The 15,710-nt window shown below is 35.3% G+C and overlaps 1 protein-coding gene across 1 annotated transcript in view; it reads right to left on the reverse strand.

Moving 5' to 3' along the window:
- Nucleotides 1-15,710, reverse strand: part of LOC114519717 (fibrillin-2-like) — an 85,748-nt gene that overhangs the window by 16,711 nt on the left and 53,327 nt on the right. The gene's annotated exons all lie outside the window — the stretch shown is intronic.

The raw sequence follows: 15,710 nt of genomic DNA on the forward strand, positions 1-15,710 counted from the left end.
CCCTGTACGACATTTGTCATCTGAAATAATTGACAAAAGTGTGTAAGTCTTAATTATGTATAATAGAAGGTTTGAGATCATGATCATGTATTTCACTCCTACGAGTAGATGCATAAAAGAGTTTACACATTTTTCCCATAATAGCGAAATGATTAAGTTTAATTTTCCTTTGATGTTTAGAGTGCAGAAAAACATAGAGTATATATGCAATCAAAATATGAAATATCTTATAATCTGTTCAGTTTGTCTTTCGGTTTAGTGTACATGTGGTTATATATTATGTGGTGACGTATATTACTATATCGACTTAACAAAACAACTCAAAGGGAATCAGTGATATGAATTAAACAGGTCTATAACTTTGCAACTCACTTATCATGCAAACTTGCTATAGAATCATACCTTCCATGCTTTATTAAAAGGTATGATAGCCTATTACGGTTGGGGCATTTCGAACATTGATTGTGCATAAGATGACTAAGATTGGTGAAAGTCTTCAATTCGTATTGAATACGATCACATTCAGTGTTAGAGGAAATTAGGTTCCTTTCAGCGAGTACCAATTTGATCAAACAAACAATGTGAGCGCGGTTCAACTGAAATCAACAAAAAATTCTGCCTGATAGTTATTTCTGACGAAAGTCGATTTCGGAATATAAAGCGGCTCAACCTCGACCACGGCTCAATGCAACCGCTTTGAGCGAGCGGGTTTTTTTGTCATAACTATATTAACGCTCGATCTCGCTTGACTGGGAAAAATTTTACGCTGTCATTGCATTATTTGATGAATGTCACTGAACAATATGGTATTCCCGTGCGAATTCACAATTAACTTTTCAACTAATTACTCATGATATGATGTTCCCCTTTTGCCCACAAAAACCTAACGTCCTAACCTTTTTCTCTAGTTGGTTTAATTCAGACAATTGTTTCAAATTAACTTATAACTATATAAGAACTACAAGACGGTTCCAATTACATCTATCAAAATATAAAATAAACATTTTAGAACAGACAAAGCATTTTACGCATCCATAACAAGTGACAAAAACAGTGCCGACGAATGGCGATGTATGAGAACCAGGCTTAAATTTCAACTTGCGTTGCACACTACAAAAATGTCAGTAACTATAATAAAATTATAGAAAATAAATCTCAAATCATTACCGTCATCATCTGTGATAGTCACTGTCGCTTCCCCAACATTAATTTGAACGTCAGGATTGTTATTTAACATCAAAACAACTGTAAAATTTTCGCCGCCTTCATAATTGTTATCATCTATTATCAAAATATCAACGCAATCAGCTGTTTGAATAGAACTCATTATTGAGACAGTTTCCTCATCATCAGAGTAATCTTCTCCGCTTGTTGCAGTGCCATTTCTGAATGTTAATCTTAAAATACGACAAGAAACACATTAATAAATAGATAAAAAAGGAAATTCGCTGAATATCTTGGTTCACAAATTTATGAATGTTCGTATTAACCAGTCACTGATATTTCTGCCAATCTAAATATTGGACGTGTTGAAAATAAAGGCTATCCAGTTTGAGACTAGGAATGTAAAAAGTGGAAAATTTATTTATTGACCATGTAACGTAAATTTACTCACGTTCCTGAGAAGGGAACCTGAAAATTGCTAACACCAACACAAACATATACGGAGCCATCTGCCTCACCAACAGTGTATGTGGAACTTTGAAATCCAATTGTAGTTGGCTCTGCATCAAAGTTTGGAATGAAAGAATATATTGCCGACATGCATGCATACATCAATTCAAAAATGAGCTAAACGTACATAACGCTTAGTTATATTATCTGTTAGAACAACGTACAAAAATGTCATAAAAATGTTTCAATAGTTTTATACTAAATTTTTTACTCTACCCGTTATGCCATAGGCGGCCCAGAACTGATCTCACTGACCTCGCGCGACGCTTATGTTGTCTGAACAGTCTTATATTATGACAAGGTAGGCAACTCTCACGCCAAATAAGCTAAAAACGCACGACGGTTGACCCAAACACCTTCACAAAACCTCAAATATTTCGTAAAAATATGGCGACTAAGAAAAAAAAGTACAACACATTAAACTTGAATAATTTTACTACATTTATACTATATTTTTAACATTCAAATGTATTCCTATGCATGTATAAAACGTGAATGTTTTTTGGGTCTCTGTCAAATATATTTCAAAACCTCTGCTGGGGACACCTTGCCTATATACCTTCGTCATATTTTTAAATTGAGAATAGAAAGCTGATTGGCTCTTTTTAAACGACAACCAATCAGCTTTCTATTCTCAATTTAAAAATATGACGAAGGTATAGGCAAGGTGTCCCCAGCATAGGTTTTGAAATATATTTGACAGAAACCCAAAAAACATTCACGTTTTATACATGCATAGGAATACATTTGAATGCTAAAAATATAGCATAAATGTAGTAAAATTATTCAAGTTTAATGTGTTGTACTTTTTTTTTCTCATTCGCCATATTTTTATGAAATATTTGCGGTTTTGTGAAGGTGTTTGGGTCAACCGTCGTGCGTTTTTAGCTTATTTGGCGTGAGAGTTGCCAACCTTGTCATAATATAAGACAATATATAAGACTGTTCAGACAACATGAGCGTAGCGCGAGGTCAGTGAGATCAGTTCTGGGCCGCCTATGGTTATGCATATTTTTGTGAATCAAAAGTTATCAAGTAAATATGAGCACAACAAAATGTCAGTGACTATATTAAAATACATCTGAAATTTATTACCTTCATCATCTGTGATAGTCACTGTCGCTTCGCCAACAGTTATTTGAACATTTGGATTGTTACTTAACATGAAAACAACTGTAAAAGTTTCATCGCCTTCATAATTGTTATCCTGTATTATCTCAATTTCAACGCACGTTATTGATACAGCGACATCTGGTATTGAAATATTTATCTCCTCCGCTAAGTAATCTTGTCCACTTGTTGCGGTGCCATTTCTGAATGTTAATCTGGAAATATGATAAGAAACACATTAAACGGTTAAAAGCGAAATTCTCTGAGCCTGTCTGGATTGCACAAATTTATGAATGGTCGTATTAACTGAATTTTTTACGTCTAGTTTTTATTATATTTTTGTCTAAAGATGTGCATGCTGAAAGAAAAGAAGTTCAGTTTGAAATTAGGAGAGAGAAAAAGTGATGAAATGGAGCTAATCTGTAACCAATATTGGTTGTGACAAGCTCCTCCTAAAAAGTATTCCTCCCGCTACCCGCATGTGCTTATAAATATAAAAAACAATTAAGAATAACTAATTTTACTCACGTTCCTGAAAATGGATTCTTATAATTGCTAACATGAAGACAAACTTCAAATGTACCATCTGCTTCACCAACATTGTAGGTGGAACTTTCAAATCCAATTGTAGTAGGAGGCGAGGAGGCAGCTGAAAAAGTTGGGAAATATTTCATCAAAAGTCGGGCACAAATATTGTGATATTTGCATATGTGATAAATATTTGCTTTATCCATTTATCGATAATTTTTTTAGATTTCGCGTCAGAGGTGATTCGGCGAAATATATTCCGAAAATGTAATATTTCCGCAAGAGCAAACGCAAACCCTGAGGGTTTCTTAAATGAATGTTAAAATTATTACACCGAACGGTAAACTAGCCTAAGCATGTGGAGTAGAAACATAAACAGTTAAATGTTTCCTAAAAGTATTTCAAAAAATCTATAAAAGTACTTAAAAATCTAGGCGTCTAAAATTACTATTGCACGTATTTATTTAAAATTATTTGAAAGATGATGTAAAGTCCGTTCTGCGCATATATTCTGCGCAGCAACACATTCCATCAGTGGGGGAGCAACTTTTGAAATGTTAATGATATGCGAATATTAGCGCGTTGTATTACAAACGGACAGTTCGGGAGCACAATTATTTTTATTTTATGTCGCAAGGCGAAGAGGCTCAAATTGCGAGTGACGAAGATAAGGCTGCTAGAAAAAAGCAATATTATGCTTGGAATGCTTCAAGAATTTATTTGTTGAATGAGGACCCGAGATGGCGAGGCTATTTGTCGTCGATACAAACGCTACTTTCTCGCTTATCCTACAATTACAAATATACAGAGTTTTAAATAACGGTTTATTTACAAGCTTCGCTTTATATCTTCGTCAAAATATAATAATATTTTCTTCAAAATATAATACAAAATTAGCATATTCATCACAGCCGGTCGAGCGAGAGCGAAAAACGAAATTCCTCCTTGCTATACTAGTGCTTTTTGAGGAAAATTGGTTTGCTTACAGTCCTAATTATAATGGCCGTTGTAAGACAGTATTAATTTTGCATTATTATTGCATACCTGACACTAAATAAAAACTCTTTGAAAAAATTTCTTTTAAGGTTTCAACCTCAAATTTCTTTTGGCTATGTGTTACATTATTACTGATAAATATATGAGAAAATTTATGTAAATATTCTGCCTCCAGAGAAATTTGAACTGTACAATTGAATATTAACAGCTAACCTTTGCAATGTGTTCCATTTCCGGAGTAGCCATTCTTGCATGTGCAATTGAAAGAACCATCAGTATTGTTGCAATAAGCATCTTGATGGCAGTTGTGAGTTGCTGTTTGGCATTCGTCGATATCTGAAATAATTCATCAACGAAAGAGTTCAAAATATTTCGCAAGTTCGATTGGGATAACGGTGGGCATTATATAATGAAAGTTGTGAGACCACGTATTACATTCGTATGAAAAAGCTTTTAGAAGTTGTTCTGCGTATGAAATTGATCACTAATTCAGAAATTAGAACTATAAAAATTAGAATCATGCAATGGAAAAATGAAAATTCTACCTTGGCAGTGTGTTCCATTTCCTGAGTAGCCTTTTTTGCATGAACAATTGAAAGAACCATCAGTATTATTACAGTAGGCGTGGTCATGGCAATTATGAGACCCTGTACTACATTTGTCATCTGAAATAATTGACGAAAGTGTGTAAGTATTAATTATATATATTGGGGGCATTTATCCCATGCAGTGTTAGAGGAAATTAGGTTTTTTTCAGCAAGTACCAAGTTGATCGAACAAAAAGTGTGAACGCGGTTCAACTGAAATCAACAAAAATTTCTGATAGTAATTTCTGACCAAAGTCAATTTCCGAATATCAAGCAAATAAACTAGGCCCCGATGTTCGACTGCAGCTCGACCACGGCTCAATTCGACCGCTTTGGGCAACTGAACGTTTTTTTTGTCATATTTATATGAACGCTCGATGTTGCTTGACGCCCGGGACAATATTACGCCATCATTGCAATATTTGATCAATGTCACTGAACAATATGGTATTCCCGTGAGAAGGAGAGTAAACGCCCATGAATTCACAATTAACTTTTCAACTAATTATTCATGATGTTCCCCTTTTGCCCACAAAAACCTGACGTCCTAACCTTTTTCTCTAGTCCGTTTAATTCAGACAATTGTTACAAATTAACCTATAACTATATAAGAACTACAGTATGGTTCCAATTACCTATATCAAAATATATAATAAAGAATTTAAAATAGACAAAGCATTTTACGCATAAATAACAACCGACAAAAACAGTGCCAACGAATGGCGATATATGAGAACCAGGCTTAAATTTCATGGATCAAAAGTGAGCAAAAAAAGAAATGCTGTGTTATCTGGACTTGCGTTCCACACTACAAAAATGTCAGCAACTATAATAAATTATGTAGAAAATATATCTCAAATCATTACCGTCATAATCTGTGATAGTCACTGTCGCTTCGCCAACAGTAATTTGAACGTTGGGATTGTTATTTAACGTCAAAACAACTGTAAAAGTTTCGTTGCCTTCATAACTGTTATCATCAATTATCAAAATATCAACGCAATCAGTTGTTTGAATAAAACTTTGTATTCCAACAGGTTTCTCATCATCTGAGTAATCTTCTCCGCTTGTTGCAGTGCCATTTCTGAATGTTAATCTTAAAATACGACAAGAACACATTAATAAATGGATAAAAAAAGAAAATTCGCTGAATATCTTGGTTGCACAAATTTATGAATGTTCGTATTAACCAGTTACTGATATTTTTGCCAATCTAAATATTGGACGTGTTGAAAATAAAGGCTATCCAGTTTGAGATTAGGAATGTAAAAAGTGGAAAATTTATTCACCATGCAACGCTGGTTGTGACATGTCTCAGCTACAAAATATTCCGTCCCCTACCTGGATGTGCTTATAAATATAAAGAACAAGAACAACGAAATTTACTCACGTTCCTGAGAAGGGACCCTGAAAATTGCTAACACCAACACAAACATTCACGGAGCCATCTGCCTCACCAACAGTGTATGTGGAACTTTGAAATCCAATTGTAGTTAGCTCTGCATTAAAGTTTGGAAAGAAAAAATATACTGCCGATATGCATACATCAATTAAAAAATTAGCTATATTTATATAATGTTTAGTTATATATCTGTTAGAACCACACAAAAAAGTCGTATAAATGCATGCTTCAAAAAAACTTATCAGACACTATCCATTCAAGAAAATTTTTATGTTTCATGTGGTAAAGCACACCAAGTACCGTTTTTTTGCATGGTATATGGATGATATTTATATCAGTGAGATATGTCACTTATATCATTTTCTGTCCCGCTGTTGAAATTCAAGATGGCCGCCGCGATTGTATTGGTAACCCAAAAATTATTGACGTTTACTGCAAGTTTCTGGTTGAACTTAGTAATGAAAACCTAAATTAAGAACTTCAATAGCAGAATAACCAAACGTAAAATAATTTAAAGAGGAAAATTTATAAGAGGAAAACAGTCACAATACTGACTTTTTGTATTGAAATTCACGATTTTCGTGAAATAAAAATGACCCATTTCCACTGAATATATGTGTCAAATTTGAAGCCAGAATCGTATAAAGGCACAAGTATATCATAAAAAGGTTATCACATGATTGGCTCAGTTATAAAATCTTATTATATATATAATTTGTCATATCATTTTTATTATAACATAGTTGTCCGAAAAAACTGCTATCACCTCACCCATCAAGTGATAACCTATACTTGGAACTTTGGAATTGTAGATTATAAGTATTTTTAATTCTTACCTTGTCCTGTTGATGACACAATTTCCAGAACACACACAAAGAGATGCAAATATATCGACTGCCACAACTGCATCTAAGGGAAGTTGGTTATAATTTAAACTTTTATTTGTCGAGCAAAAGTGCAGGAATAATCATTGAATGTACAGTAATTGCATGCAAGGAATGAACCGTAGGAAGCCCAGCAAATATTTGAAATTGTCAAATATGCTCCAGTTGCGTTTCACTCCATTTGCACTATGTGTTGCGAGCTCAGCGTGATCGTTTTGTAATCGGAAAGCATATAAGCATGAGTTTCTAAATGCCTAGTCGCTCAACGTCAGTGTAATAATCATACACCAAGGGCGCGTTCATATACGAATGTTAGTTAGGTTGCGCTATCCACCGGATATAGTGACCGTTTGAAAATATAAAAATAAGGTTAAATAAGTGTAAATCAATTGTGATTTTTGGCACTTTACTCGATGCACGTAAAGTCTAGGGGTTTAAAGGGTCTCAATTTCAAGTATACTTGATTTGAACAATTGTACTTGTCATAGAAAAAAATGTCAAAGTACGAAGTTTTTCGTCTGTGTGAGTCAACGAAGAAAACTTGTTACACATTGTGAGCACTTGTATGCGGTAGGCCAGCGGACTATAGTATTTTGCAATGCGGGCGAAATTTTGTTATATAATACGTTATTATAAAAATCTTATTGCTTGCGTATACTGAGCTATTTATTGACTCTTGAAACGTTATTAACAGAGCCATATTTTGTCGCTTCATATTTGTTGTGAGTCAAACGCCTAAGGTTAATTGCTAAAACCGTTTGTTTACACTATATCGGATTCGCATAGTCACATTAAAATTAGCCATGTCAGAGCGAGTTTTGTCCCCAAAAGTATGATAACATGATTGCCAAATGAGAAATACCTGCGGACAGAAATACTGTAAAACAACGTAAACCGATTTCGTGACTACAGCTAGCTAGTTAGTACGCCGGGATCCAGCATATAGGCCGTATTCTCTGGCACGAAAAGTCGCTTAGAAAACGATTTTCGTTGCCCCCCTTCGGGCACTACTTGAAAACACGATAGAAAATTAGGATAAATTATAGAAAGTCTAAATTCACTTGTTTTCACCTTCACAAACCTGCAGTTTTCGAGCATTTCATCTTCGAAAAATCAGTAAATTTGCATGTTTTGCAATACACCGACGCCATTTTGATTCAGGAAATGTATTGGATACTTGGTGTAATATACGACATATATTGCAGATTCAGCAGTTTTATACCGGGATTTAAATGAAGTTTCCAGCATTTTTGCTGCGCAAGCAGGTTTCAACAAGGAAGCTTTGAGTGGAGTTTTACGAGGTTTTTCACAAATTTTCATAGTTTTTCTAAACTAAATTAGTCAGAGAAGACTTAGACAATTTTGCTTACACGCATCAAAATCATCCACGGGCGTTTTGTTTCAGTCAAGTTATATGAAATAATTACTACACAATTCCTTTCCTGCTTAACCTTTGTTTTATATTAACTACTTTTATAATACACACGTTTTCTCAACAAAACTATTTACAACATCTCAGTTTTTTACAAAGTTAATTACCAACGCCTTTATCTTATTATCATCAATCCACTAAAAAAACGAATTTTTTGAGCGAAGACCCAGACATCTTTACGAAGTTGAAAGAGAACAAATTTCAAACATTTTCCTTATGAAAACGTGAGAGGACTTGTGAAAACTGCCAAGTTGGCCCAGTCTAAACTTGCTGAAGTATTGGAACCTGAATCTGGAAATCCAGAAGTCAATGTTATTCAGTCGATGAAAGGAAAATGCAAAACATTTGGCGATGATGCAGAGAGACAACGAAGAGCTGAAAAGTGAAAAAGGAGTCCAGAAAGTTCACATCTTCGGAAAAGATCAGAGTGTTCCAAAATAGTGGAAAAAGTGTTTAAGATCCGGTGAAAACAAGGAATCCCTCATATATTTTTTATGTGAACACTGGAGGTGATGGGACTCCTCCCGGTGGTTTTCCATTTCAACTATGTACGTAACTGCTAAAGAAAGATGCTATGTTTTATATCCCGGTGATTCCCCGAACGATAGTGTTACAAGTAATGAGGTGTCTTCGCTTCATAGCAACCACGAAAAAGCAGACACTCGTTTAATTCTACATGCTAACCACGCAGCAGCAACGTACGATAAAGTTGTTATCAAAATCCCTGATACAGATGTTCTTATACCTGCGATTACCATGCAACAACAGATGCAAAAAGAGATTTCCTTTTGACTGGCACGGGAGATGGACGTCGTTGCGTATTTGTAGCAATTATCTCGAAATTCTTGGGCGTAGATGTTGCTCCTTGTTTACCAGGCTTTCATGCTTTTACCGGTAATGGCATTAGCAATCAAGCAGCATCATAGTATCAGTGTTTAAGTGCAGAAATTGATCTTTCATCACCGGTTGGCAATGGCTGGACGTTTGACGATAAAGAGCTAGAGATAACTTGGATGACACGCCCACCCGCTCCGCGATCTTAAATTGAGTGTGCTGAGTGAAAGTGCAAGACTGGATGCTCGACCATGCGTTATTCCTGCAAAAAGGCTGACTTAAAATGCACCGACCTATGTTTGTGTGGTGATTGCCAGAATGCAGTGGTTGAAGATGGTAATGAGAATAATAGCAGTTATGGCCTGGCTCAATCTGATGACGATGATGAACTTGAAGGATCAGGATCTATTCTGGATTTCGGAGATGACGTCGATGATGAGTTGTGGTATTAGCTGTCCGATTAAAAGGGTTGAGTTCAACGTTTCATTTGTGTTTTGAAATCATAAGGCTCTTGTAATTCTCCCACAATTTTATTTGGTTGAAATTGATTTAAGATACGCAGTATGTTGTTTCTGTATTATATAGTTTTAACTATAGCAAGTTAGTTTATTATAAGGAGAGTAGCATCAGTGTATGGGGTAGTAAGGTTGTAGGATAATGCGTTCTTTTCTTATTTGCAAAATTCCAGACTTTGTTGTCTGCCAATTTGTTATGTGTTTTCTTTTCGGGTCAAAGAAAGAAAGATCAGCAATGGAAGAATTACCACAATTCAATTCTAAGAAGAAAGAGAAGCGTTGGCTTTTAACCTGTAAAAGCGTTGCTGCAGCATGGGAGGGAGAACACGCTCCAGATTTTCCCAGATTAAAAGAATTGTGTAGTAATTATTTATATAAATTGACTAGAAAGAAAACGCTCGTGGATTATTTTGATGCGTGTAAATAAAGTTGTTCTTATTTATTTGTAAATTCCAAGAGCAGAATGCTATAAAAAAATCACAAAATGTCGGATGTTTTTCCGATTAATTTTGTCTGTTCTCTGACTAATTTAGTTTAGAAAAACTATGAAAATTTGTGAAAAACCTCGTAAAACTTGACTCAAAGCTTCCTTGTTGAAACCTGCTTGCCCCGCAAAAATGCTGGAAACTTCATTTAAATCCTGGTATAAAACTGCTGAATCTGCAATATATGTCGTATATTACACCAAGTATCCAATACATTTCCTGAATCAAAATGGCGTCGGTGTATTGCAAAACATGCAAATTTACTGATTTTTCGAAGATGAAATGCTCGAAAACTGCAGGTTTGTGAAGGTGAAAACAAGTGAATTTAGACTTTCTATAATTTATCCTAATTTTCTATCGTGTTTTCAAGTAGTGCCCGAAGGGGGGCAACGAAACTGAACGATAATCGGCCACAGAATACGGCCTAATAGTGTAAACAGGGATATACTGCTAGTATCGTTATATCATAACAGACCTGCAAAAAATCTTAATCAGGCACAACATAATGTACGAACCTCACTGTATAAAAAGGAGTGATTTTCACTGATTGCATATGATCCTCTGATAACGTGGATTCGTGGTGTCGGAACCCAGTAATACGGTGTATTATTGCATGACAGTTCGGCATTTACTGCTGAAGAAACCATATAAAGATTTGCAGATAAACCGCATGAGGTATTTACGCATAAAAACATCTTTAGAAAAATTATTCCTGCTTGAATAATCACTATTGAAATGCCTTAATCCCACTTGGCTCTCAATGGACTTGTCTTTTTTATGCACCGCGGGCTTTATCGCACTGTAAAAACTGAATGGTTGAAATGACCAAAAAAAAAGGTTGCAACCATATAAAATGGTTGTTTCAACCAATTAAATTGGTTAAAACCAAATTAAAATGGTAGAAATAACCAATAAAAAATTGGTAAAATGGATATGAAAGCTCATATTGGTAAAAACAACCAAATATATTTAGTAGCAACAAATAAAATTTGGTTAAATTGACCAATTAATCTTTGTGGTCAATGGGGTATATTTGTAGACCTCTGGTTCTATGTTCTATTGAATCCAATAGAATATGCTAGAATGCTATAGCACATTCTAAATCCTATGGCTATAGAATATTCTATAGGACTTCGTATGATCTTATGCTATATAGAATTCCATTGCCGTATTCTATAGAATTTACAAATCCAAAAGAATATTAAATCTTAAAGTTAAAATTCTCAGCAAAAATCACTCGTTTTGTAAGGACAAATCACACATATTTCACACTTATTGTAAACTGTTTTCATAATATACCTGTTCGCAGGTTAGGTGGCGGGCGTTTTGCCCAAAAAGGACCGCAAGGTTATGTGGGACTTGTATAACCGACACGCTTTATTTTCAAATTTTGAGCGCGTCTTTGACTCTTTGTCATCAGTTCAAGGTTTTATAGTAGAATTTAGTGAGTTTTTCTTTCGTATTTTAACATAAAATACGCGTTATTTGAATTTGTCAATGAGTAGTCATGCGAAATTGGTGAAACACGCTGGATTAATATGCGAGGAGATCCGGATTATTTGTGAATACTGACTGTGATCGCGAGGAAGAAGTAATTGTGTCATGGCCATGTGGAATTTCTAAAGTTGATAAGAAAATAATCAAAGGTTCCATTCAACTATCTACAATTTCAACAACAACATGTGTACAGCTAAAGTATTATAATTCAGTGGTGAGTGTGTTTGTATATAGTATATGTTTATATTTAAAATATTGACTATTTTTTCAGATCAGACTTTGTATGGCTGCTGGACACTTTTTCAAAACTTTGTCTAGCTGTCACATGCCTACTAGTATTAATTAAATATGAAATGCCCTCTATATATAACCATGCACTGAGTCATTTAAAAGATTACTTTATTCACTCCATCAAGGCTTCAAGATCACCTTTAAGTGCAAGATTCTTGTGACTGATGCTGAATCAGAAATCCTCAAATTCTGATGCTGAATCAGAAATGGCAAGTATTATTGTATTTATGCTGTCAAAACTCAACAACTGCAAATCCTACTTCTGGTGAATCATATAGATAATATAATATACCTTTTATTTATATCATTATAAATAGGGCCATTACAATTTCTGTCAATGCTTTTGCAGTACATTTATAAATTCTATAGCTATATCATGGCATCATGCTAAGAATGAATAAGGTGTCAAATGTTTAAATTTCATATTTACTGTTAAAATTTACAGATTTTCTTATATCCAAACATATTAACCAAAGGTCAAAATTTGGTTTATGCAATTATGGGCATGTCGAGGATGCAAGAACAACTTTGCTCTCATTCCATCCCTGGGAAACTTTCAAATGTCTTTAAAGAAAAGGATGCAAAACCCCAACTCGACCCAGAGAAAGTTAAGAGTATATGTGGTAAGTAGTAATTGTTAGTAACTATTTGTGGAAGTTAATATATCTTATATACATATCTTGGTTTAGCTAATTGTTGACTTTTACTTTTTCTGTGTGTAGAGCATCATTTCGATGCACATGTTTAAGATGCCCAAACATTGATTCAAAGAAGCCATCAATGCTGGCTGCTCTGGAAAAGAAGAAGAACAAAGATGTCCAACAATTATTGGTCTATTAGAGGATTGTCACCCGAACTAGAAAAAGGTATCTACAGATATATATGTATATAATATACAATGTTGAACTATGCAAATCACATTTATTATGTTGCCTGCTGAATCTTGTAATCAAACTTATTTAATAGAAATTGAAAACCATTGCATCTACACTGCCCCGCTGCATCAGTTGAGGCAGAGAAAGACCTGGACAATTATTTTGGGAAATTGTCCCTGTAAATATTAAACTATAGTTCAAGAGTTACTCCATAAGAACTAAAAATATGCCCAAGTGGCTGCTTGTCAAGTGTAGGGTCTTGCTCTTTTGTGTCCCAGGATTTTTCGCATATGTAAATGTTTTATTTCCAAGCTTAGGAATATAAAGTTTTATAATTTTTAAATTTTATTTTAGGATGACAGTGGTGTTGAAATTTAGACCATTGTAAAAAAAGAACATTCCCGAAGTTGCTATTAACTGGATCTCTTGGTGACATCCATTCACTAGACCTTTTGGCTGAAGGCATGGTAGCAATAAAGTTTAAGCAGTTTTCCATCTTAAATGCTGTTGTGTGTTTGCTGACTGCATTGTATGTATCCAACGCAGAGAACCCTAAAGATGGAGGTGGGTAGACAAAGAATGTGTTCCTTCTTCTGGACCAGATATTACTACAAACAGACGGAAAAACGAACATTCCAATTGGAGTTAAAAACTTTTTACCGCAGCTTTGAGAACCTGGAAATGACTTAAGTATAGATAGATGAATCCTAGTAAGATAAGTGTTTGAATGTAGTAATTTGTATATATGTATGCAAATAACCATTAGGATAATTTATTTATTATATTAGATCTTTTATAATATATATGTGTGTTTTGACAAAATTTGATTTGAAGTGCTCTGAATTTCAGGATAATTTAACCAATCTTTAATTGGTTGAAATAATTGGTCAAAAAAACCATTGCACATTGGTTACATTAATTAAATTCAATATAGGTTACATCAACCTATTAAATATTGGTAGATTCAACCAATATTAATATTGGTAATTTTAACCAAAATGAATTTGGTAATAAAATAACCAAATTTTAATTGGTTGTCCTGGTTGCATCCAGGAGAACCTTTTTTTTTTGGTTGTTTCAACCATTCATTTTTTACAGTGCGTGTACACAAGATATCTAAATAGATTATGCATAGAGGCATTTGAATAAATTTTTGTATACCATTTAATTTCTATTGAAATAATTATATTATTTCATGCATGTATACATGCTAATAAGCAGATATACAGTATGTTAAGTTGCATACATGCATAAACAAGGTATTGGTTTGTAGTTTTAATCAAGAAACATTATCCCCGTTTACATAACACTCGATCTATATATTGACACGGCATGGCTAAAATGCACATGCATTAAGGCCCGCTTAATGGCTTCAGACGTCAAACTTTTCATGTGCCGAACAAAATGCTAAAGTCTTTATTTATAAGTTTACATGTTTGTTTCCATTCGATTCGGCACATGAAAAGTTCGACAAACTGAAGCCGCCCTAATTTAGGGGCCGATTGCATGTACCGGCCGGCTAGCCCGCTCTGGCGGGCTGAAATTTAGCAAACGACTATACCAAAGCGTTCACACTACACTCGATTTATTGGCACGGCACGGATAAAATAGGTACCCGTGCCCATTTCATCTGTTCTCGGCCTTTGTTTTGGTGGCTTGAGCCCCGTTTACATTACACTCGATTTATTGGCACGGCACGGCTAAAATTGGTACCCGTGCCCATTTCATCTGTTCTCGGCCTTTGTTTTGGTGGCTTGAGCCCCGTTTACATTACACTCGATTTATTGGCACGGCACGGATAAAATAGGTACCCGTGCCCATTTCATCTCGCTCGCCTTTGTTTTGGTGGCTTGAGCCCCGTTTACATTACACTCGATTTATTGGCACGGCACGGCTAAAATTGGTACCCGTGCCCATTTCATCAGCGCCCGGCCTTTTTTTTGGTAGCATGACCACTAGTGAAAATGGGCAGGGGTACCCATTTTAGCCGTGCCGTTCCGATAAATTTACTGTAAAGTAAGCCCCGTTTACATCACACTCAATTTATTGGCACGGCACGGATAAAACTTGGTCCCGTACCCAATTTTATTAGTGTTCAGGCTACCAAAACAAAGGCCGAGCACAAATGAAATGGGTACGGACACCCATTTTAGCCGTGCCGTGTCAATAAATTGAATATCGTGTAAACGGGGCTGTAAACGGGGCTTTGAACACTGAAAAAATTGGGTACGGGTACCAATTTTAGCCGTGCCGTGCCGATAAATTCAGTGTTGTGTAAACGGGGCTTAAGTAATTTTTGCCGGGCTGAAATTTAGCATACGAAGAAAATTAGCAAACGGAGAAGCCATTGTTGTTTGTGGGTGTGTGTAACACTGTGCATGTATTGACAAATTCCCAGCCCGGTTTACCCGTTTGAAACGATTACATACGAACTTTCAGCCCGGCAAGACAGACTAGTAGCCCCGTTGACATATCCGGGCTGAAAGCTCGCATGTCAGTAATCGAAACGTCAAAAATTGCTTGCGATAATATAGGAAACGGGCTAGCCCGGCAAAGCGGGCCAGTTTGCCGGGCTAACCCGGTCCATCCAGTTATATCAA

Source organism: Dendronephthya gigantea, unplaced genomic scaffold, assembly GCF_004324835.1.
Source record: "Dendronephthya gigantea isolate DGI-Jeju-01 unplaced genomic scaffold, DenGig_1.0 000014F, whole genome shotgun sequence".
NCBI lineage: Eukaryota > Metazoa > Cnidaria > Anthozoa > Malacalcyonacea > Nephtheidae > Dendronephthya > Dendronephthya gigantea.